The 23,971-nt window shown below is 37.6% G+C and overlaps 1 protein-coding gene across 2 annotated transcripts in view; it reads right to left on the bottom strand.

Moving 5' to 3' along the window:
• LOC150087197 (rab GTPase-activating protein 1-like) overlaps positions 1-23,971 on the bottom strand; it is a 435,279-nt gene that overhangs the window by 386,588 nt on the left and 24,720 nt on the right. The window lies entirely within an intron of this gene.

Genomic DNA, 23,971 nt, shown 5'->3' with positions numbered 1-23,971 from the left:
AATTAAATATATTTTGAATATTCCTGTATTGACACTATTATCCATATTATGTTTATATTATATTCCTGTATTGACACTATTATCCATATTATGTTTATATTACATTCCTGTATAAACATAGTATTAACATAATGATTATTATCAATACCATTATCAATAATAACAAATGTATACACAAAACACACAGATATAGGCACTCCCCAACTTATGTAATACTCTACTTACGGAAATTCGACTTTACGTAAGTTTTTGCTGGTCGGTGCAAACTTAAAATAATCATGGAAATGTATTTTGCATCCCGTAGGAATAAATGGAGACATCATGAAAATATCGTAATGTGAACCCAATGACACGTTTTTTTTTTTTTTTTTTTGGTAATTCGTTCCTAGACCTCGGAAGTTGAAATTTTCACTATACAACTAAGCTATTTATCTCTCTAAAAGGTAATTTTTATAATGGAAATGCATTACTCTTTCATTGTTATCATATGTTCGGTTATAAGAATTAATTTTGAATGCCTTTGTGATATTTTTCTGAAACGCATTTCTGGAGGTCATTACCATAAAACAATAAAAGCAATGTGCACCTTCCGGTTTAATGGGCTTTTCTGTTAGCGTAATCTATTATAAACGGGTAGTACACCCTTATTGCATTTGCGATAATATCGATAAATGGAATTTTGTGGGTTTTTACATTATGGTATTATGGTCAAATGAGTTCCTCTACCTAAATCTTCAATCATATAAAAAACAAATAAATTTTCAGAACCTTCTCTTCATTCCTATTTACTTATTAGAATGGTGAAGGGAAAGGGACCAATGGAAAGTGCAAGTGCTGGCAGTGCTAGGAAATGAAACAAAATTGATTTAGAAATGAAGATGATTAATTAAGAAGTACGAAGCAGGACAAAGTTTGTCATCTATCGCTGGAAATAGGTCTCGCTGCTTCAACAGTGAATACTATTTTAAGGAAGTGTGCATATAAAAGAACATGTTAAAGGATCAATGCATTTAAGATCAAAAGTGATCAAAAAACAGCATTCAGATGCTATATCGAAGATGGAAAAGCTATTAATAATATGGATGGAAAATTAGATTCAGAAGAGAGTGCCCCTGAGCCTAATGGCCATTCAAGCAAAAGCAATAAGTATTAATGAAGACATTAAGGATACGTATGGGTGAAACCCAAACCAGGTTCATGGCAAGCAATGTATAGTTTAATAGGTTCAAGCATCGTGCTCGTTCCCAAAACAATAAAGTATGAGGTGAAGTCACAAGTGCCAAATCTGCAGCTGCAGAGAAATTTTGTGATGTGTTGGAAAAAACCCCTTCTAAATCTCCGCAGCCCTCAACTTCCACAGCAGTGTGCTTATCAGCTGGAGAGTTAATTCTGGCAATGATTCTTGAAAGATAAAACTTGCTGACATTACGTCTGTCTCCTCTCTCTTTTTGTGATTTTAAAGTTTGTGTAATTTTGTACACTTTCGTAATTTTTCCTGCACATGAGATAAAAAAAAAAAACTGAATAAATAATTCAATTTACATGTTTGACAACTATTTCTTTTTTGCTTCAATCAAATTCAGCACGCGTAGTTGTGAGTGCTGCATAAGCATTTAGAGAAATTCAGACTTATGTAAAATTTGACTTATGTAGAGTTCTGCGGAAAGCAACCCTTATATAAGTTGGGGAGTGGGTGTACTAGCAAAAAAAGCAGATAAGCCATGATAATTTTTAAAAAAAGCTAGGGAGACCATGCAAATCCAAATGAACAGCTAGATGCCGAGTTGTAAAGAGTGGCCTTTCTACCTACAACGGTTTGAGTTAAATAAACATTACAGCACCAGAAACGATTTCTATGAAGTAAACAAACTGCACAATTGACAATCTTAAAATTTAGTCTCTATCATCAATTTCCCAAATATAAAAAAATGAGGAAGGGAAGTTACATTGTTTATTCCTTCTTGGTACCTTAAAAGAAAGTGATATAAGTGGCAAAGTGTTTAATCAGAAGCACTATAGCAGTTAAAAACTGCATGGCACTTCACAGGATTGACCATGGAAGAAAAGAATGTTATAAGTGGGAAAGCATTACAACAGGAGTTTACTGTATGTATATATATACACACACAGAGTCAAACCTTGGTATTTGATGCTTGTCAGACTTTCTGCATTTCAAATGGTCATAAGACAGTCATAAAAAAAGGCAGGAAAAATATTGTTTTTACAATGAAAGTTATTGAACATTGTACCACACACATGCAGCTTTTCTTTCAAGAGAAAGGTAACACAGTACAATAAGTACAAATAGTTTCCCCTCAAAAATATTTCATTCTCTGTATGGTGTATTCAAGTCCCAAACTCTGAAAGGCTACAATTCTCTGAGATACTTAATTTTGATATAATATGAGGATATGCATGTGGTCAAAAGCTATGGTTTCAATGTTTACAAATGACAGTCTAAAAGTTCTAAAAATCTTCACCAAACAATAAACGTGTTTAGTGAATCATTACAACAATTTAACGCTTCATATATTAATCATGTAACTCAAACTGAGTTAACTATCACTCATTATCAATGAGTCAATCTTGTTTAAAAACAGCAGTTAGATAATTTCACAACATAAAAAATTTCTTGATGCATTGGAGTGGTAAAAAGTTATGGCTCTGAGGTGAAATTACCCTGCACAGTGAGCTCTAAATACAATGAGTTGGATAATAGTCAATCATAGGACTAAATTTCCCAATTCGATTCAATGATTTGTTGAATCCTCCCATTTCCTAAACATAGCTGGAAAATGGGTGGTGCAAGATAATTGACAGCTGAGTTTGAGAAGGTCACACTGTGTGTGTATTAGTAACGGCCGCATGGTGCAAGAAAGCCTATGGCTTATGCTGCACGAGCCAAAAAAAAAAAAAAAAAAAAAATCCGAACAAAACAATGATAAAAACAAAAAAAAAAAAATAAATAAATAAATAAATAAAATAAAATAAAATAAATAACTAAATAATAATAATTAATAAATTAAAATAAAAAAAAAAAAAAAGGAAATTAAACCTATCATCCTATGCGCTTCCCTTACCCGAAAGTACTATCCAGATGACCTCTGAATTTCCCCAAACTGTCGGCCTCTACCACCCATGAAGGCAACTTATTCCAGTAATTTATAACTTGCTAGCTAAAATAAAACTTCCTGCAGTCCAATCTAAACATTTCCCCCCCGTAACTTGAATTTATGTCCCCTAGTTCTAGCATCATTTATAATCTTGAAAATTTTGTCCTCATTCATTTTACTGATGCCTCTCAGAGCCTTAAACACCTCAATCAAATCTCCTCTAAGGTGTCTAGTTCCAAACTCTGCAACCCACATATTCGAAGTCTTTCTTCATAAGGACGCCCTTTTGCTGATCTCACCAGGCGAGTTACCCTTCTTTGCACCCTTTCAAGAAGCTCGATGTCTTTCTTTAGGTGCGGTCTCCATACTTGAACACAGTATTCCAAGTGTGGTCTAACATAAGCCTTATATAATGGGATTATCACTTCCCTATCTCTACTTGCAAAAGTTCGATAGATCGTCGATAGGACACCATGGGCCTTCCTTGCAACCTGTTTACAATGCTCAGAGAATTTCATGTCTGACCGTATTGTAACACCCAAGTCCCTTTCCTCCAGTACTGGGTTTAGTTGAACTCCACCAAGTGAATAAGCTTTTTTGGGATTACTGTTTCCCAGGTATAATACCTTACACTTTGTTGGATTAAAGCACAGCTGCCATTTTTCTGACCATTCCTGAAGTCTATCTAGGTCTCTCTGAAGAAGCTCAGCTTGACAGTGATCATTAACTACTCTACCAATTTTAACATCATCTGCAAATTTAGACATCACGCCCTCTATTCCTTCATCGATGTCGTTTATGAAAATTAAAAACAACAGTGGTCCTAATACTGATCCTTGGGGAACCCCACTTCTTACATCAACCCAATCTGAGGAATAGACATTTATCACAACCCTCTGCCTCCTGCCCTGAAGCCATCCTTCTATCCATCTAAGGATTTTCCCAGTGATTCCAACCTGTTCCAGCTTATAAAGCAACCACTCATGTGGGACTGAGTCAAAAGCATTGCTGAAATCTAAATAAACATTGTCGAAATTATTCCCTAAATCCAGCTCGTGAGTGACCCTTTCGAAATAGCGAACCAGATTTGTTAAACATGATTTTCCCTTTACAAAATCATGCTGAGTATCCTTGAGAATTTCAATTCGATCCAAATGATCCTGAATTCCATGCTTGATCATTGCCTCCATGATTTTCCCTACTACTGAAGTCAGACTGACAGGTTGATAATTTCCAACTTCACTTTTAGAGCCACTCTTATGTATGGGAGATACATTTGCACTTTTCCAATCCAAGGGAATCTCCCCAGAGTCTAGTGAGGTTCGCATAATTAGCCTCAATGGTTCAATGCAACCATTGCCACCTCTCTTAAGATTATAGGGTATATTCCATCAACTCCAGGAGCCTTACTGGTCTGTAGGCTTGAAAGTTTTTTCATTAAATAATCTTGAGAAATTTCAATATCATTAATTACATATTTTTTAACTTCGCTCCCACAATTTCCCATTGCCACAAAAGGCTTTTCATTTGTAAATATCGATGCAAAATAACTGTTGAGTTCATCTGCAACGGCAGCTGGTGTATTTATTACTATCCCCTTTCCCTTACGTAAAGGTCCGATCGTAAAAGGTGTGTGTGTGTGTGTGTGTGTTTTTATAATATTTCAGTATAGACCTCTACCATTTTTTTTCTGGACATGAAATCTGCTTTCGACTTGGTCCAAATCACACCCTTTGTTTGCCTTACTCAAAACATACTATGGATTGGATTATCCGGCGATATATTCGAGCTCCTCAAAAATCTCCTATCTAGGAGAATGCTCCACTTCACAGATAACAATGCAGTGTGGATGTAGGTATCCTACAAGGTGGTTCTCTCTCAGCCCTGATATTTTCAGCAATATTCATTCCACTTATGGATCAAGTTCCAGCTTTCTTATTATAAGCTGATGATATTGTGTGTTACTGGCCATGCAAACAACAGGCTGTCACAAGCAAGAAAAACCTCTCCATAAACTAAACAGCTACCTAAATACTTTGTGAGTATGCTAAATTTTTGGCCTGTCAGTCAATTAAGAGAAGTCAAGCTATCTTATCTTTACTCCAAGTCGGATGATGTCTGCTGATACTGCATCATCCTTACTTCCGGAATTAGCAGGAAGTGTTCCGACTCTCACAGACAGTGTCAAATTCCTAGGAGTAATCTTTGATGCAAACCTCACCTATAAACAAATCCAAGCCCAATATTCCAAAGCCTTGAGAGCCCAAAAGGCTCTCAAGGCTTTGAGATACTGGGCTTGGATTTTCGTACCCCTTCTGGAGTATGAAAATAAATTTATGTAAAATGCACGATAAACAAATAATCAAGAAATACCTCGCAACCTACTTCAGTAATGTGCTCTCCTAAGCCGCGGAAGTCTGGTTTCCACACCTCTGACCAGCCTCAAAAAACTATGGGGTCTTGAATTCTGGGAGCTGAAGTGAGCCAACTTGTGGCCTCACCAGATCTGCACAACATCGAAATCTGAATGCTGCTCCATCTTCAATACAATTCCACTGAACCATTTGCTAAAAATAGAGGCATTCCGTCATCTGTGCTCATCTAAGCATGATTACATGAACATCTGGAACACGGTCAGTTGACATTTGCCAGGAAGACACTTCTGAAGTATCCCCTCCTTGTGCTTGAAGCCTCAGAAGTTACAAAGTTTCAATAGACACGTCCCAAATGTCACTTTGGACACTCTCAACATCGACACTGACCTATGGCCCATTGATTGACAAGTCATATCGAGATGACATCTTGGCCTATCTTTCGGAATGCAAAGGTTTGGTTTTGGTTTTTTTTTTAGGAGCATTAGCAACTAAGGCCATATTGCTCCGGGGAATGCGGTGGTCATTCCCTGACCTTTCCGCATCCTCTGTATTTGGTGGTCACGGGCTCGAATCCCGGTCTAATCAAGAAGCGTGTGCTATGTGCTGCTGCTCCTTCCCACCTGGCTACGGAGGCGCCTGAATGCAAAGAACAGATGGATAATGCCAGTTGTAAGTATGCTGACGACATTTTATGTGCTGCTCAATTTGTAGTTTTGTGTTATAATTCCTATTGAATCACCTTTCTGATATTTTTGATGGTTTTAATTTTTATTTATTTTTTTAGCTTATTTAGGATATTTTTTTAGCTTAACTTTGTAATATAGCTGTACTTGGTATTTCTACATTTGGTCACTTGAATAGACAATTCATTGTTAGATTCTTCTGGTTATCTGTGTACAGAATCATGAATATATATAATTTAGTCAATAAAGAACCTTATTATTATAATATTTAAGCAGAAACATGCTCAAATGCATAATTTATATTTTACATTCTTAATAGCAGAGGAAGTTTGAAATAAATTTAAACAGAAGTGACAAATAGTAAAATAGTATCTAATATATATATAGTAAAATCTCGTTAATACAAACTCAGTTTATACAAAGTACTCGTTTATAGGAAGCACATACCATTTCCATGCAAAAGGATAGGCTTTTCTATGTAAATATATTTGTCTATTACAAAATTCGGTTAATATGTATTACAAAGTTCTTTTTCATCCCATGAGAAATAAATATTGTCATTTTGTATGTTTAATACAAATCTTGGCAGAGTGATCCAATTATTTCTCCCAGCCACCTGGCTCCATACTTCCCAAAGGATGGCACTGACTCGTTAGAAATTAGTTTTGTGTAAACAAAAACAGTTTATGGTAGCTACAACAGTCTTTCTGAAGGATGAGTTGTTAAATTAACAAAATAATAAAGTTTTTCTAAGTTGTTTACATGCACTCCCTCGCTCTCCATGGGAATAAGGTCAGTTGGAATTGTTACCCCAGTTCAAAGAGTCTTCTGCTATTGTACACAGCAATCTTATTTTTTGTGCCATTTTATCTGAGCTGATGTCTTTTTCAGAACTTGTCTTTAAATTCATTTAAAATTTGTTTATATTAAATCTTATCTAGCAGTATTAGGACAAAATGTAGACGGACAGAATTAAGCCTGGAAATTAAACTAAAAATTATACAAGAGGCTGATAGGATGAAAAGAAGCAAAATGGACATTGCAAATGAATACAACATCCCATTACCTACTTTATCTACAATACCGAAAAACACTTGAAGAAGTGTGTGACACTGGAGCAGCGATGAAAAACAGGAAACGAATTATTGGTGCAAAACAAGAGGAGCTTGAAACAAAACTTTTTTGAGTGGTACCAACAAATGCGTACATCTAATTTGCCAATATCAAGTCCGATTTTGCAAGAAAAGGCAAATTATCTAGCTCAGCAACATGAGATTAGCGACTTCAAATGCAGCAGTGGCTGGCTCCAAAGATTTAAAGACAGGAATAACTTGGTTTCGCGAAATGTTTGCGGTGAGTCTGGATTAGTCGACAAAGAAACGGCTACAGACTGGTTGTGTTTTGTACGGTCCAGCCTTGAAAAATATGAGGCAAAGGATATTTTTAATCTTGATGAGACAGGTTTATTTTATAATTTGCTGCCAAACAAAACATTTGCTGTTTGAGGAGAGTCTTGTCATGGTGGAAAATTAAGTAAACAAAGACTCACTGTTCTGTTGCCCTGGCGCCTCCGTAGCCAGGTGGGCAGGAGCAGCAGTGCGTAGCACACGCTTCTTGATTAGACCGGGGTTCGAGCCCGTGTCCACCAAATACGGAGGATGCGGAAAGGTCAGGGAATGACCACCGCATATCCTCGGAGCAGTATGGCCTTAGTTGCTAATGCTCCTAAAAACCAAATAATAACAACAACAACTGTTCTGTTATGCTGCAATTTACATGGCAGTATGAAACTACACTCTCTTCTGATTGGTAAGTTTTCCAAGCCAAGGTGTTTTAAAGCAGTTAACCAATTCCCTGTGATTATGAGGCCAATAGGCTTGGCTTATGGTCAAAAATTTTCAGTCTTGGTTATCAAAATTGGACAGAAGAATGGCTTCAGAAAAAAAGGAACATTTTGATGATTCTAGACCATTGTACAGCACATTCTGCTGAGACCTTAAGGTGACAAATATACGACTGTTGTTTTTATCCCCCAATACCACCAGTTTAATGCAACCACTGGATCAAGGCATTATTTATAACCTTAAGAGAGCATATAGAGCCTGCCTGATAAGGTATTTGATCCACATCATATGAGGAGGGAACAATTTGCAGCCAAATTGGAATGTCTTGGATGTTATCCGTAATCTGTTAACTATTACAACTTTCCCATTACCGGGAAAGTATTACATCAAGTGTAATAATCAACTGCTTCAGAAATAGTGGCTTTGGAGAGAACATCATCGAAAAACATGGACCAGCAGACGAATGTGACAGCAACAGTGAGGAATGGAGGAATTTGAAGGAGCATATGGATTTTATTGGCAAATTTGAAGAGTTTGTGAAGGTGGATGATGAAGTTGCTACCACTGCAATGCCAACACCAGAAGAGCTGCTGGGTACCAAACAAAATGATGATGTTTTTGTTACCAGCAACAGCAAAAGTGAGAAGCGCACACACTGCCATCTAAAAAAGATGCCTAAAATGCACTGAACATAACAGGGAATGTGTTGGCCTGCAGTAAAGTTGATAAAGAAACAACTATTGCATTTGATAGCATCTGTGCTATAGTTAAAAATGCATATAGGATAAAAACTACAAACATTGGATTTTTCTTTAAATTAGATTAATTCATTAAAAAGTTAATGGTTTGTATGTCTCCTTTTATATTAAGATTGTAATTCTTTTTATTGTGATACTAAAATATTGTATATATCAAAATATATACCGTACAATATTTTCATTTCTGTTAATACTGCTTTTCTCTTAGTTATCATACAAATCTTTAAAAAATGTTATTCCTATTACTGTATTGTTAAACAAGGCTTTTGTTTTTGTTTTACTTTATTTTTATTATTTTATTTTATTAATTTATTTTTGATATTATTATTATTTGTTATTATTCTTAGATATACAGTATGTATCAAAAAAAAAAAAGAACAGTACAATTTTGACATTTTAGAGGACCTCGTTACTACAAACCTCGTTATTACAAAACATGAAAATTTAGGTCCCTTGAACTTTGTATTAACAAGATTCCACTGTATATGCTCCTACGATTCACCAGTTTTTGGGGTTTAAAAAGTGACATGCACACATACATGAATATAAGCAGGAATGTGTGCATGTGTATGTATATATAATTTTTAATTTTGTGAGCTTAACAGCAAGAGAAATTTGAAATAAACTTGAAAATGGACTGATTAAGCTAACTAATAGTATCACTCTCACACACACACACACTGAATTAATTTTAATAATACATTACTGCGGCAGAAAGTTATGCTGGTCCTTGCCCAGTAGATAGCATTATTTCTTTGCTTATCATACAAAATTAATGAATTAGCATTAGTAGAGGCATATGATGTAAGAAAGCAAGCTTATATAGAATCTGCCAAAAAAAAAAAAAAAATTTCTATTTCACCCATCCATTCACTCTAAATGTTTGTCTAGTTTTGCCTTGAACTTATTTAAGTTGTTGACCTTCACTACATCAGATGGAAGCTTGTTCCAACTATCAACCATCTGCTGGCTAAAGACAAATTTCCACACATCTATTCTGCAACGGTCTTTCCTCAATTTGAATTTATATCACCACTGAGCCAGCATTGATCTTGTTCAAATCATTCAAGGCACTATACACCTCAATTAGATCACCTCACAGCAGCTTACTCTCCAGATGGCAGCTTACTCTCCAGTTGTTGCAATTTGCACAACTTAAGCCTTTCTTGGTAATAACAAGCCTTTGTTCCACTCACCAATCTCGTTGCCCTTCTTTGTACTCATTCCAGAAGTTCTACCTCCTTTCTAAAATGAGGTCTCCTGACCTGTATGCAGTCCTCAAGGCGTGGCCTGACCATTGCCTTTTACAAGGAGACAATCATCTCCTTATCCCTGTGAGCAAATTTGCTGTATATCACTGACAGGACACCATGAGCTACGCTTGCAGCCTGGCTCCAATGCTCAGAAAACTTCATATCTGACTGCACAATTACCCCTAGGTCCTTTTCATTTTCCAATACCCTGAGTGTAGTACCACCCAGTTGGTATGTTACTTGGGGTTTACTGCTAAACATACACAGTACTTTCATTTGTCAATGTTAAAATTCGGTTGCCACCTTTCAGCCCAACCGCTCAACTTTTCTAGATCCTGTTGCAGTAGTGTACTGTCATTAACAACCCTGCCAACCATCGTATCGTCTGCAAACTTAAAGTATTTAGCATTAGTAGGGCATATGATGCAAGAAAGCAAGCTTATATAGCATCAGCTAAAAAAAAAAAAAACCCACCCTCCCATTTCACCCATCCATCCATCCACTGCAAATCTTTGCCTAGTTCTGCCTTCAACTTATTTAAGTTGCTGACCTCCACTACAACAGTTGGAAGTTTGTTCCAACTATCAACCACCCACTGGCTAAAAGTGAATTTCCGAACGTCTATTGTACAATTGTCTTTCCTCAATTTGAATTAATACCCCCAGAGGTTGAGTAATCTGAGCAAGAGGAAGAATCCCATTAGCACAGAGTTTGCGCAATCCATTCAAGGCCTTATACAACTCAATTAGATTACCTCGCAGGTGCCTAGTCTCCAGCAGCTGCAATTTGCTACCCATATGCAGTTACATTTTTCAATGTTAAACTTCAGATGCCACCTCTCAGCCCATCTGCTCAACTTTTCCAGATCCTGTTGCAGTAGTGTACTATCATTACTGTCATTAACAAACCTGCCAATCTTCGTATCGTCTGCAAACTTAGATTTTAACTCTGATATAGCTTCATCGATACCACTGATAAATACCAAAAACAACAATGGGTCCAACACAAAAACCCTGGGGGACTCCACTAATAACATTAGCCCATGAAGAGCAGTGTCCATTGATAACCACTTGTCCTTAATGCCATACTGCTCTAATTTGTACAGTAGTCTTCCATGTCCCACAGTATCAAAAGCTTTCCTAAAATCCAAGTGTATGATATCGAAATTATTTTTTGCATCAAGTTCCTTTGTGACCACATCATTGTATTCAATCATATTTGTCAGACAAGGCTTTTCCCTTAACAAACCCGTACTGTATCTGACCTATAACTGCAGTCTTGTCTAGATGATCTTATATTGCTTCTTTAACCAATGACTCCATTATTTTCCCTGGAATAGAAGTTAAATGAAGAGGTCTGTAATTACTCGTGTCACCCATTGATCCCTCATTGTGAATTGGGGACACATTTGCACATCTCCCCTGAGTCCAAGGAAGATTTCATAATTATGGCTAAGGTTTCTTAGCCATACTTCCTTTGTTGCCTCCTTTAATATAACTGGATAGGTCGCACCCCCCCCCGGTGCCTTTCTTATGTTTAATTTCAACAATTTCAACTCCATTTTGCTTGCAGTAAGCTTCTGGCCTCCACTTCCCTACAGACTTCTTCATGTATGAATGTAGATGTAAAATACTCATTCAGATTGTCAGCTACTTCAGCATGTCCATCAACAATCGAAACATTGATGTCAAGAGGACCAATCTGATCCATCCCCTTCCTTCTAGAGTTTACATATGCCTTCACTTGCCTAACCTGCTTTGTGACTTGATTACAGACTAGCTTATATCTACCATTGTCTTATGTGTCACCTGATAATTTATATGCATCCCATGCATTTTTCTTCTCTGCTATGAGTCTCATTAGTTCATCTGCAATCCATTTAGGCCTAAATCTTCAACAGTACTTCTTAGTAGGGGCGCCTCCGTAGCCAGGTGGGAAGGAGTAGCAGTGCGTAGCACACGCTTCTTGATTAGACCGGGGTTTGAGCCCATCACCACCAAATATGGAGGATGTGGAAAGGTCTGGGAATGACCACCGCATATCCCGGAGCAATATGGCCTTAGTTGCTAATGCTCCTAAAAAAACACCAACAACAACAACTTCTTAGAATAAAAAGCCTATCAGCTTCCAAGATTACTTCCTTGAATGTTCCCCATTTCGAATTTGCTGTTGGTAACATCATCAGTTGGTCCCACAGTGTAGAATTTAAAAACTGTGTAAGACAACCATAGTCACCTTTACGAAAGCAAAAATCCTTCCCTTTAGCACTGATGCTAATTACATCTTTAAGTAAATCCCACATCGGCACACTGCCACCTAGTGGTTTCTTTATATGCAGATTCTTAATGCTTGAAGAATCACTGCTGATAAATAGATCAAGAGTATTAATCCCTCTACTTGCCTCCGAAGCATGCTGTGTAGAAAACAATCATCCAATAACTCCACAAAAGCCTTGTTAGTGTGCGAGTGACCTACCACAAGTTCCAGTCAATATCTGGGAAGTTAAAATTCTCCATTATAAGACAACCTGATTTACTGATCCACTATGTGTCTGTACAGTAGTGCACTGTACTCATCAGAGTCATTAGGCCTATAACACAATCCTACTCTCATTTTTCCTTTCCTAGTGTTTATGTCACACAAAACAGACTCAACATTGCACTGTCCACCCATATCAACTGGCGCCTCTGTAGCCAGGTGGGCAGGAGCAGCAGTGTGTAGCACACGCTTCTTGATTAGACCGGGGTTCAAGCCCGTGACCACCAAATATGGAGGATGCGGAAAGGTCAGGGAATGACCACCGCATATTCCCGGAGCAATATGGCCTTAGTTGCTAATGCTCCTAAAAAAAAAAAAACAAATAACGAATAACCATATCAATTGGATGCACTTCCTTATATTTTATGTGTTTCTTAACTAACAGCATAACCCCTTCTCCTTTCTTACCCTGTCTATCATTTCTGTACACATTATACTCCTCAAATTCCAATTCTACACTGCTTATATGTGTGTGAGACACTATGTCTGTGATATCCCAACAATATCTGCCTTTGATGCCTTGATCAGCACTTCAAATTCATCAAATTTATTTACTATACTTCTAGCATTGGTGTACATGCAAGTATACATGCACCTGTTCTTACTCTTAGTTATCATAACACAGCCCGTATATTTACTTGTTCCATGATGATTCCCAGCAGCTCTGGGAGTCATCATATGAACAAATTACTAAACGCCTAGCATTGGTATACATGCACCTGTTCTTACTCTTAGTTATCCTAACACAGCCCATGTATTTACTTGTTCTGTGATAACTTCCAACAGTCCGGAAATCTCCAGCACCTTGCTTTCCTGGCTGCTGCTCATTTCAATAGAAGTCTCTGAATCCTCCAAGCGAGCAGTTTTCCAACTCACCTAACACTACCTCGATAGCATCAGCAAATATTCTTGCACCCTTTCTGTTTGTGCATTCCATCCCTGTAGAAGCAGTCTCTAGTGTTAACAAGCATAGACCACACTGAGAAAAATTTTACCACATGAGTCTTCCACAATCTCTCCAGGGCCGAATTGAGTGAGAAGGCTCTCATCATATACTCCCTCCTATGACTATGGGCTTGGCACACCCAGGGTCCTGAGCTGGATATTATCATTCTTCTCTTTCTTGGTGATTCCCTTCTACTTTTGACTCTCTCTCTCTCTCTGGGTTACTCGGGAACTTTTTTTTTTTTTTTTTTTTTTCCCTGGTGCAGCATAAGCCTCAGGCTTCCTTGCATCATATGGATATTAATAATAATAATAATAATGACAAGGCTCTTGGCATATACTCCCTCCTGGGCAGAATTGCAGACACTTTCAAATAAAACCCTAACTCTGATATACCCTAAATCTGATATAACCAAATAAAACCCTAAGTCAGTGTACTTAACAAGTACACTGACCTGTACTTGTTAAGTAAGTTCACAGATCTCCAGGTTACATGTCCATCCTTGCAGACCATCTGCATCCCTTCACGGTCATCTTGCACCCACAGGGCAATGGAATCCTCCAGCAGGACAATATGCCTCACCACAGAGCTGTGGTGATTAGAACATGGTTCGAACAGCATTCCACAGATTTTACCACCATGGAATGGCCTCCCCAGTTCACCGGATATGAACCCTGTGGAGTATCTTTGGGATGCTGTGGAAAGGTACATTCGAGCTTTGGATCCACCAACCCAGGAATGTGACAGAATTATGGACAGCAGCACAACAAACATGGATGGGAAATACCTGTGGAACTCTCTCGTGAATTAATGGACTCAATGCCTCCCCGTGTGACTGCCCTTATCCAGGCGAAAGGTGGGTGTACCCTTTACTAGGTAGGTAACCCATGATTTCTGTCCACTCAGTGTGTGTGTGTAGAAAACCTTATTGGGGCAATAGAAACAAGCATGCATGAGCCATTCCTATAGCTTGGCCATTTCTGTACTGAAAATCCCTGACAAGTAGTGGAGGAATATACATGTTGATGAGGCGCCTCCGTAGCCAGGTGGGAAGGAGCAGCAGTGCGTAGCACACGCTTCTTGATTAGACCGGGGTTTGAGCCCGTCACCACCAAATACGGAGGATGCGGAAAGGTCAGGGAATGACCACCGCATATTCCCGGAGCAATATGACCTTAGTTGCTAATGCTCCTAAAAAAAAACCAAACAACAACAAACAATAACATGTGGATGAATGGAATAACATTAACAGATAGTAATAATTTGAGCATTATATTAAACAAATGTTGCTTCTAAAATTGCATCTTTAGGCACACATGTCGTTAGTCAGTACCATATAGGATCAATATGCTGGTATCACAACTGAACAAATTCATCTGATTTCATATAATTTCTGATTCCAAGCCATAATATATGCATTAGTCTAAATTTATACATACCCAGCCTACCAACTATATCCCAACCCCAAGAAGGAATGTTCAATGTAAAGGCATATTGCAGTCTACTCTGGACACTGGAGAAGGAAGCTATAAGATGGTTTCATCAATTTCACTTCCATCATATTATCTATACATGTATATAAATTTGAATTCACAGTTGTTTATACCACTTTTAAAATCTATTGTAATCTTGATAAATAGTGTTAAAAATTTAATTATATTTGCCTATTTTCATGTAATCTTATTTTTATATTTCAGAGATTTAAAGTTTACCTTTTCTCTGTTTCAAGGGGTTTGATTCCAATCAGGGTTGATTATATTTATTTCCTGAACAATTATTCCATCATTTTTTCAATATTTGTGCCACAGTTCATCTACAGCAAACATTTTCCTACTCCTCAACAGTAACTGAGTTGAATTCTACTGCTTCTGCAGCTTTCAAAACATTGTTTATATTTTTATCAATGACATTGTTTTGCAACATGATTTTCTATTCCCCAGATATATTCTGTAGAATTAAGGTCACAATGATATGGTGGCAAGCATAATACAGAATGCCCATGTTCTCTAAAAAGTTCAACAATCATATGCATGGCTCCTTTCATTTTGATTAATAATTTTGAGTAGTTTAGATTTTCTCAAGTCTTCAAAAAATGAAATATTATTGTACTTTTAACTACTTTGTAATCTCTGCTTTTGTTGCTGATGACAGACCTCTAGGTCTGTTCAACTGTGTAATGTGGTATGGGGGCGTTATGCATTGCAATTATCAATTTTTCTTTCAGAATGTAAAAGTTTCACTCAGCTCTATTACTCAAAGTTGCCATTGGTCACTTTTCCCAATGGTAATCACTAATTTTTAATTTAGATTTAAAAATTAAGAAAATATTTGATATGAATCCAGATTCTGATATGGCAAGCATAATAATCAGTTGACATTCTGCATATAGACGACGTTTTCTTAGCCTTGTCTGCTGACGCGGCTAAGAAAACATTTTTTTTGGGAGCTGCTAAATGGAACTTTATTAATTGATTTGAAATTGTTTTTTTCTACCTTTTGATTAAATATAGTAGTGTTGTGTTTGTTTGTGATTTCCTGATTAATATGATGTATTTGTTCTTTACGTGGCCCTTGTAATTGCTTCAAAAATCACAATTAACTTCTGCTGACATTGTTTTAGTATTGATATAGCAGATACTGGAGGTTTCTACATATCTTTGTAGCAGTGTAATCAGAAGACGCTTATAAACTATAATTCATAGCACTACATATGTGTTTTAATAACTTAACTCTATCATATAGGCTGTAATGTAGAATGTTAATATTCACAGAGCTTTTAGTATCGGTGATTTGGCATAGACATAGTACTGCAAATAGGTCCCTCAAGAGTTCGAATCATGTATGTTGGCAATAGATGGTTAAATTTATTATCTATTACAACTACTTAAAATTTACAAATGTAATGTTATAGTGTAATACATATAACTTAAATTTGATAGGGAATAGAAATTCATATAACATAAACTTGGTAGGAGATATGAAATACACACACTAAAGCATTAAGATATTAATTTAGTGTAGTATTTTTAATTATATTGAATTTGAATCGAAATCATCCCTAAAACAGAGCAGCAAAAGGCTCAAGGTAGTGGGAGTACCATGGCTTGGAGGAGAACTGGGTGTTGTCCTCTGAATCACAGCCATATGAAATATATTGCTTCTTTGATATTTGTGGAGCCATCAGGAACTGGACATAATATTGCCAAGAGAGATGTTTTTAGGTATGCTTGATGTAAAGATTGTGAGGATCTTAGGCATCAATTCAGTTTTGTTATGGGTCTTTAAGAGAGTATGAAGAACAGAGTAGATGCGCTCGAAGGATTTAAATGGGGCTACCCATCAAGCTCTCAGCTGCCGACATGAATGTCAGAGCTCGCACTTTGATCATCAGGCAACACAGTGGCAATCCCCAAGGCAGAAGGCACTGGTCCCACAGAAGCTAGTTGTAGGTGAGTCTACTGTCAGGGAAACAGGAAATATATTGTGCAAAAATGATAGGTGGAATAGGACCAGGGTATGCCTGCCAAAGGCAAAAGTCAATGACGTTGTAAAACAGATATTTTTTAAGGACACAAAAGATGATATTAAATAAATAAATTTTCTGTTTATACTCTGGGACGACCAAACGATCAGAGGAGTTTACAAGATACACAGAATACAAGAAACAGCACCGTATTCAGCAGTCACGGGCTTGAACCCCGGTCACTCAAGGCACGTGTACCTATGCACCCGCGCGCCTGACCACTAGGCTACGGCGGCCCTGATTAAATAATAATTTGTATTTTCTTAATAACAGTTGTTGTACACATTGGCACTAATTACATATGCAACTACTAATGCTAATCTGCTAACTTGGACATTAACCCTGACATACTTTCATTAACATCACTGATAAATATAAACAAGAACAATAGGCCAATGCTGAACCTTGGGGGGGGGGAGACTCCATTAATAACATTAGTCCACAAAGTGCAATGTCCATTGATTACCACTCTGTCTTCTCCTAATCAACCATCCGTTTATCCATAGCAGCAATCTGCCCTTAATCCCATACTGTCCAATTTGTACACTTCTTTCATGTTCAACAGTATCAAAAGCTTTCATGAAATCCAAGTATACGATATAAAAATTATTTTTTACATCCAGTTCCTTTGTGACCACCTTGCAATATCCAATCAAGCTGATTAGACAGGATTTTCCCTTAACAAATACATGTTGTGTCTGAATTATAATTGCAGCCTTGTCTAGATGCTCCTTTAACAAGTGACTCCATTACAGCCGTGAATTACAGGCTCTGAAAAAGCGATGTGTTTGCCTTTTTATTTACATAATTGTTATTTTATATTGTACTTTATACGTAGTCTTATAGTTATGCTGGTTATTTTTATTTTTAATTTAGATAACGAGTTTTTGTAGATTACTACTTAATATACGTAAAACTTAATTTGTTCGAATCTTGCAGCCATTGTTTTTGTATATAGTGGTAGGGAATTAAAATTTTTAATTGAAGTAACTAGGTAGCTCTAACGTATATTTATATAGCGTAATACGCTTCACTGTTTCTATTAGATAGCGTAGTATTGACATTTAATTAATTTAATTTATTGATCTTATTAATTTAAAATATCATGCCCCAAACTAGAGCAGCAAAGCAATAGGCACAAAGTGGAAGGTGTGCTGTGACTCGGGGGAGAACTGAGGGGGGGGCGATTCTCCAATGCATCACAGCCTAAAAAAATGTGCAGTCTGTGAAATGTTTGCCGAACTCTCTGGAACAGAACATGATATTGCCATGGAGGATGTCTTTGTGTGTGCGCGATGTAAGGAGTGTAAGGAAATCAGGCAACAACTCAGCTTTGTTATGGGCCTATATGAGGGCTCGAAGGACAGGGTGGATGCCCTCGAAGGATCTAAATTGAGGGGCCCATCAAGCTCTCAGCTGCCCACATCAACGCCAGAGCTTGCACTTGGTCATCACGCAACACAGCGGCAACCCTCAAGGCAGAATGCGTTGGTCCCACAGGAACTAGTAGTTGTTGGTGACTATTGTCAGGGAAACGGGGAACATGCTTTGTAAAAAGGATAGGTGGCACAGGACCAGGGTATGTCTGCCAGGGGCAAAGGTTGATGACGCAGTACAGCTGATATCTTTTAAGGGAACAAAAGGTGATATAGTTGTGCACGTTGGCACTAATGATATTAAGAATAGGAGACCGGCAGAATTACTTAACAAGGACAGGTCACTGTTGAAAAAAAGCCGGGAAGTAGGATTGAATTTGAAAGTGTGTGCAATTCTGCCCAGACATGATAGAAGGGAGTATATGATGAGAGCCTTGTCGATCAATTCGGCCCTGGAAAGATTGTGCAAGGCTCAAGGGATAGAATTTTTTTCAGCCTGGTCTGTACTTGTTAACAGGAGAGACTGCTTCTACAAGGATAGGATACACTTAAATAGAAAGGGTGCAAGAATATTTGCTGATGCTATCGAGGCAGTGTTAGGTGGGTCAGAAAACTGCTAGCTTGGGGGATACAAGGACTAAAAGTTTAAAAGTAGCCACAGGCAGAGGTGAAGGTGATTCTTGCACAACTTCTATTAGAATAAGTAGCGACCTGCAGCGAGGGGTGTTGGGGTTTTCAGGGACGGATGGCAATCATCGTGAAATAGGTGGGTATATGGGATGTGTTAGGGTAACTAGGAATAGGAGCATGTATACCAATGCTAGAAGTATAGTAAATAAATTTGATGAATTTGAAGTGTTGGTCAAGACATCAAAAGTGGATATTGTTGGGATAGCAGAGCCATGGTGTCACACAGATATAAGGAATGCAGAACTGGAATTTGGGGAGTACAATGTGTACAGAAAGGATAGACAGGGTAGAAAGGAAGGAGGTGTTATGCTGTTAATTAAGAAAAACATAAAATCAAAAGAAGTGCACCCAGTTTATATGGATGAACAGTGCACTGTTGAGTCAGTTTGGTGTGACATAAGCACTGCAAAAGCAAAAATAAGAGTAGGAGTGTGTTATAGGCCTAATGACGCGAATGAGTACAGTGAACAATTGTACAGAGAAATAGAGTGGGCTAGTAAATCGAATGTCTTATAATGGGGAATTTTAACTTCCCAAATATTGACTGGAACTTGCGGTTTGGTCACTCACACACTTATCAGACTTTTGTGGATTTATTGGATGATTGTTTTTTGCAGCAGCATGTTCGAGAGGCAACCAGAGAGAGTAATACTCTTGATCTGGTTATCAGCAGTGATCATTTGTGTATTAAGAATTTGCAGATAAAGGAACCACTAGGTGGCAGTGATCACAGAGTAGTGATGTGGGATTTACTTAAAGATTTAATTACCATCAGGGGTAAAGGAAAGGGTTATTGCTTCCGTAAAGGTGAGTACAGTGGTCACAAAGTTTTTAAATTCTGTACAGTGGGATCAACTGATGATGTTACCAACAGTAAATTCAAAGTGGGAAGCATTCAAGGAATTAATCGTGGATGCTACTAGAAGTTTCATACCTATTAAGAAATATTGTTCAAGGTTTAGGCCTAAATGGTTATCAAATGAACTAATGAGACTCGTAACAGATAAGAAAAATGCATGGCATTCATATAAATTATCAAGCGCCTCAGAAGTCTATGGCAGATATAAGCTAGTCTGTAATCAGGTCACAAAGGAGGTTAGGCAGGCGAAGGCAGATTACGAGAAATCCTTAGCAAAAGATGCTAAGAAAAACAGCAAGGATTTCTTTACTTATATAAACTCTAAAAGGAAGGGGATAAATCTGATTGGTCCACTTGACATCGATAGTTTGACCGTTGATGATCCTGCTCAGATAGCAAACAAACTGAATGAGTATTTTGCATCTACATTCACATTAAGAATTATTAAGGTTTGAAAATGGCAGAAGGTTATCAAATTGGTAGCAGGATACTTAATGATTTTGTAATAACTGAGAGCAAAGTGGAGGAGAAATTGTTGAAGTTAAACATAAGAAAAACATCTGGGGGTGGATGGGATCTATACAGTTATATTAAAGGAGGCGGCAAAGCAACTAAGCAAACCATTAGCCATAATTATGAGAGCATCCTTGGACTCAGGGGAGGTTCCCACGGGACTGGAGATTTGCAAATGTATCCCCAATTCACAAATGGGAATCGAAGGGTGACACGAGTAATTACAGACCAGTTAGTTTAACTTCTGTTCCGGGTAAAATAATGGAGTCACTGGTTAAAGATGCATTGCAAGACTGCAGCAATAATTCAGACACAGCATGGGTTTGTTAAGGGAAAGTCTTGTCTGACAAATTTGATAGGATATTATGATGTGGTTACAAAGGAACTGGATGCAAAAAATAATTTTGATATCATATATTTGGATTTCAGGAAAGCTTTTGACACTGTTGCAGATGGAAGACTATTGTACAAATCGGAGCAGAATGGTATTAAGGGTAATTTGCTACAATGGATAAAAAGGATGGTTAAGTGGGAGAAGACAGAGTGGTGGTAATCAATGGGTGCTGCTCTTCATGGACTAATGTTATTAGTGGAGTCCCACAGGGTTTGGTGTTGGGTCCACTGTTGTTTTGTATATTTATCAATGATATTGATGAAGGTATATCAGGCTTAATGTTGAAGTTTGCAGATGATACAAAGGTTGGCAGGGTTTTTAATGACAGCAATGGCAGTGTGCTACTGCAACAGGATCTAGATAATTTGGGCAGATGGGCTAAGAAGTGGCAACTGAAGTTTAACCTTGACAATTGCAAAGTACTGCATATGGGTAGAAGTAACCCCAGAGAAATACCAACTGTGTGGTACTACACTTAAGGTGGTAGAAAATGAAAAAGACCTGGGAGTAATTGTGCAGTCAGATTAGAAGTTTTCTGAGCAATGCAGACAGGCTGCCAGGGCAGGTCATGGGGTTTTGTCAATGATATATAGGAATTTTGCTAGCAGGGAAAAGGAGGTGATTCTCCCTCTGTATAAGGCAATGGTCAGGCCACGCCTTGAGTACTGCATACATGTCAGGAAGCCCCATTTTAGGAAGGATGTAGATTTGCTTGAGCATGTACAGAGAATGGCAACAAGATTGGTGAGGGGAATGAAGGGATCCTTTTACCAAGAGAGGCTTAAGTTCTGCAAATTGCAGCTGGAGACTAGACACCTGCGCGGTGATCTGATTGAGGTGTATAAGAAGGCCTTGAATGGGTTGAGCACGCTGAATTCTGATGGGATCCTTCCACTTGTTCGGATTACGAACCTAAGGGAGAATAAATTCAAATTAAGAAAGGACAGATGTAGAATATATGTGTGGAAATTTGCCTTTAGCCAGCGGGTGGTTAATTGCTGGAACAAACTTCCATCTGTCATGGAAGTTGATAGGTTGAATAAATTTAAGGAAGAACTGGACAGGCATTTGGAGGGAATGGTGTGATTTTTTTTTTTTGGCTGATGCTGCATAAGCTCATACACTTGCTTTCTGCATCACATGCCACTACTACTACTTGTGTCACCCTTTGATCCCCACCTTTGTGAATTGGGGATACATTTGCACATCTCCAGTCTGTGAGGATGTCCCCACATCTCCAGTCTGTGGGGACATCCTCTGAATCCAAGGATGCTCTAATAATTATGGCTAAGGGTTTGCTTACTTCCTTTGCTGCCTCCCTTAATATAACTGGTTAGATCCATCCACTCCAGTGCCTTTGTTATGTTAACTTCAACAATTTCTCCTATACTTTGCTTTCAGTTATTACAAAATCATTTAGCTTCTGTTTAATAAATTTCTGGCCTCTACTTCCCTACAGAATTCCTCATGTGTGAATGTAAATGCAAAATACTCATTCAGTTTGTCAGCTACTTGAGCAAGATCATCAACAGTTGAACAATCGATATCAAGGTGACCATTCTGATTCATCCCCTTCCTTCTAGTGTTTACATAAGTAAGGAAGTTTTTACTGTTTTTCTTTGCATCACAGTTTGAATCATAAGTCTTTTCAAAAAAATGTAACAGTAGAAAATTCTATAACTGAGCTCAATTGTACTGTTCAGTACAGCAGTTGTGAACTCTTCCAATATCCTCAGTTTAAAAGCAACATCTTGACTGCAATGTCAAAAATGTTGAGTCTTAACAGCAGTCTACTGCATTATTTGCTCAGATCCTTTTTGCCTTTTTTCCTAGAATCTTTTTTTCACAGATATGAATATTTTTCATATTTTTTGAAATGAATTAATAATTACGTATTACATTTTATCTTAAGTATTATTATTATTTTCACAGGGCAGCCTATATTTATTGCCCTTAGTTTTTGAATAAATATTCATGTTTCCTTTTTCCATTTCCTCTTGTTCCTTTTATTAATTTCTTCTGTCTGGCCATGCAATATACCGTATTTCTTCGATTCTAAGACGCACCTTAATTTCAGCACTGTTGAGTCAGTTTGGTGTGACATAAGCACTGCGAAAGCAAAAATAAGAGTAGGAGTGTGTTATAGGCCTAATGACTCGAATGAATACAATGAACAATTGTACAGAGAAATAGAGTGGGCTAGTAAATCGGAATGCACCTTAATTTCAGTACCACCAACAGAAAAAACGCTTTGATTCTAAGAAACAATAAATAAATAAAATAAAATGCTAAAATAAATCTAACAAATATTTTTATTATAATAGAATTCAATTTACTAACAGAAATAGTATTTATCAGTAGGTATGTTATTCATCACTTCTTTCTGAATCATCTGAGCCGTCGATATCTGCATCTGAATCAATATCAGAGTCTACTTCACATTCAGGGTCAGATTCTTCTGAGCCGTCGTTATCCTCATTATCCCATAATATATCATCTTCTGAGCCATCGAGAGTGCTGGTGATGCAACATTTTTTAAATGAGTGCTTGACTATTCTTTCTGGGATCAGCTTCCAAGCTGTTGATACCCATTCTGCCAATTTTGATGTCAGTGCTTTCTTAATTTTTCCAGAAGGTATGAATGATATCAGTGGAAAGGTATAAAGGATATCAGTGGAAAGTTGTCAGTCAACAGCCAGGATTCATATTCCTTTCTCAAGTAATCCTTAAATGGCTTGTTGACTGAAACGTCGAGTGGCTGCAGTTGGCTAGTCATGCCACCAAGAATCACAACCAATCACCACTTTTTGCACGATGTTATTTTTGACCAGTTCAACATGCAGTACTAGCATGCTAGGTGGGTTACGAAGACTTACAGGATGTCTATTCCACACAACATTTAGCCAGTCTTCATTAAGCTCTGCCGACATCCATCCATTCTTTTGTGCACACACACAATAACATCTTTGGGGAAAATTTCATTCTTCGGTATGGTTTTTCAATTTAAAATTAAATATGGTGGCAACTTTTGACCATCAATGCATCATCAGCGGTGATGCATTGCATCACCATCAATGCTGATGGTGATGCATAGCATCACAGTGAT

Source organism: Mastigoproctus giganteus, chromosome 4, assembly GCF_048544385.1.
Source record: "Mastigoproctus giganteus isolate SK-2022 chromosome 4, ASM4854438v1, whole genome shotgun sequence".
In the NCBI taxonomy this organism is placed as follows: Eukaryota; Metazoa; Arthropoda; class Arachnida; order Uropygi; family Thelyphonidae; genus Mastigoproctus; species Mastigoproctus giganteus.
The sequence above is the reverse complement of the archived record's forward strand: the minus strand, read 5'-3'. Positions and strand labels throughout refer to the sequence as shown.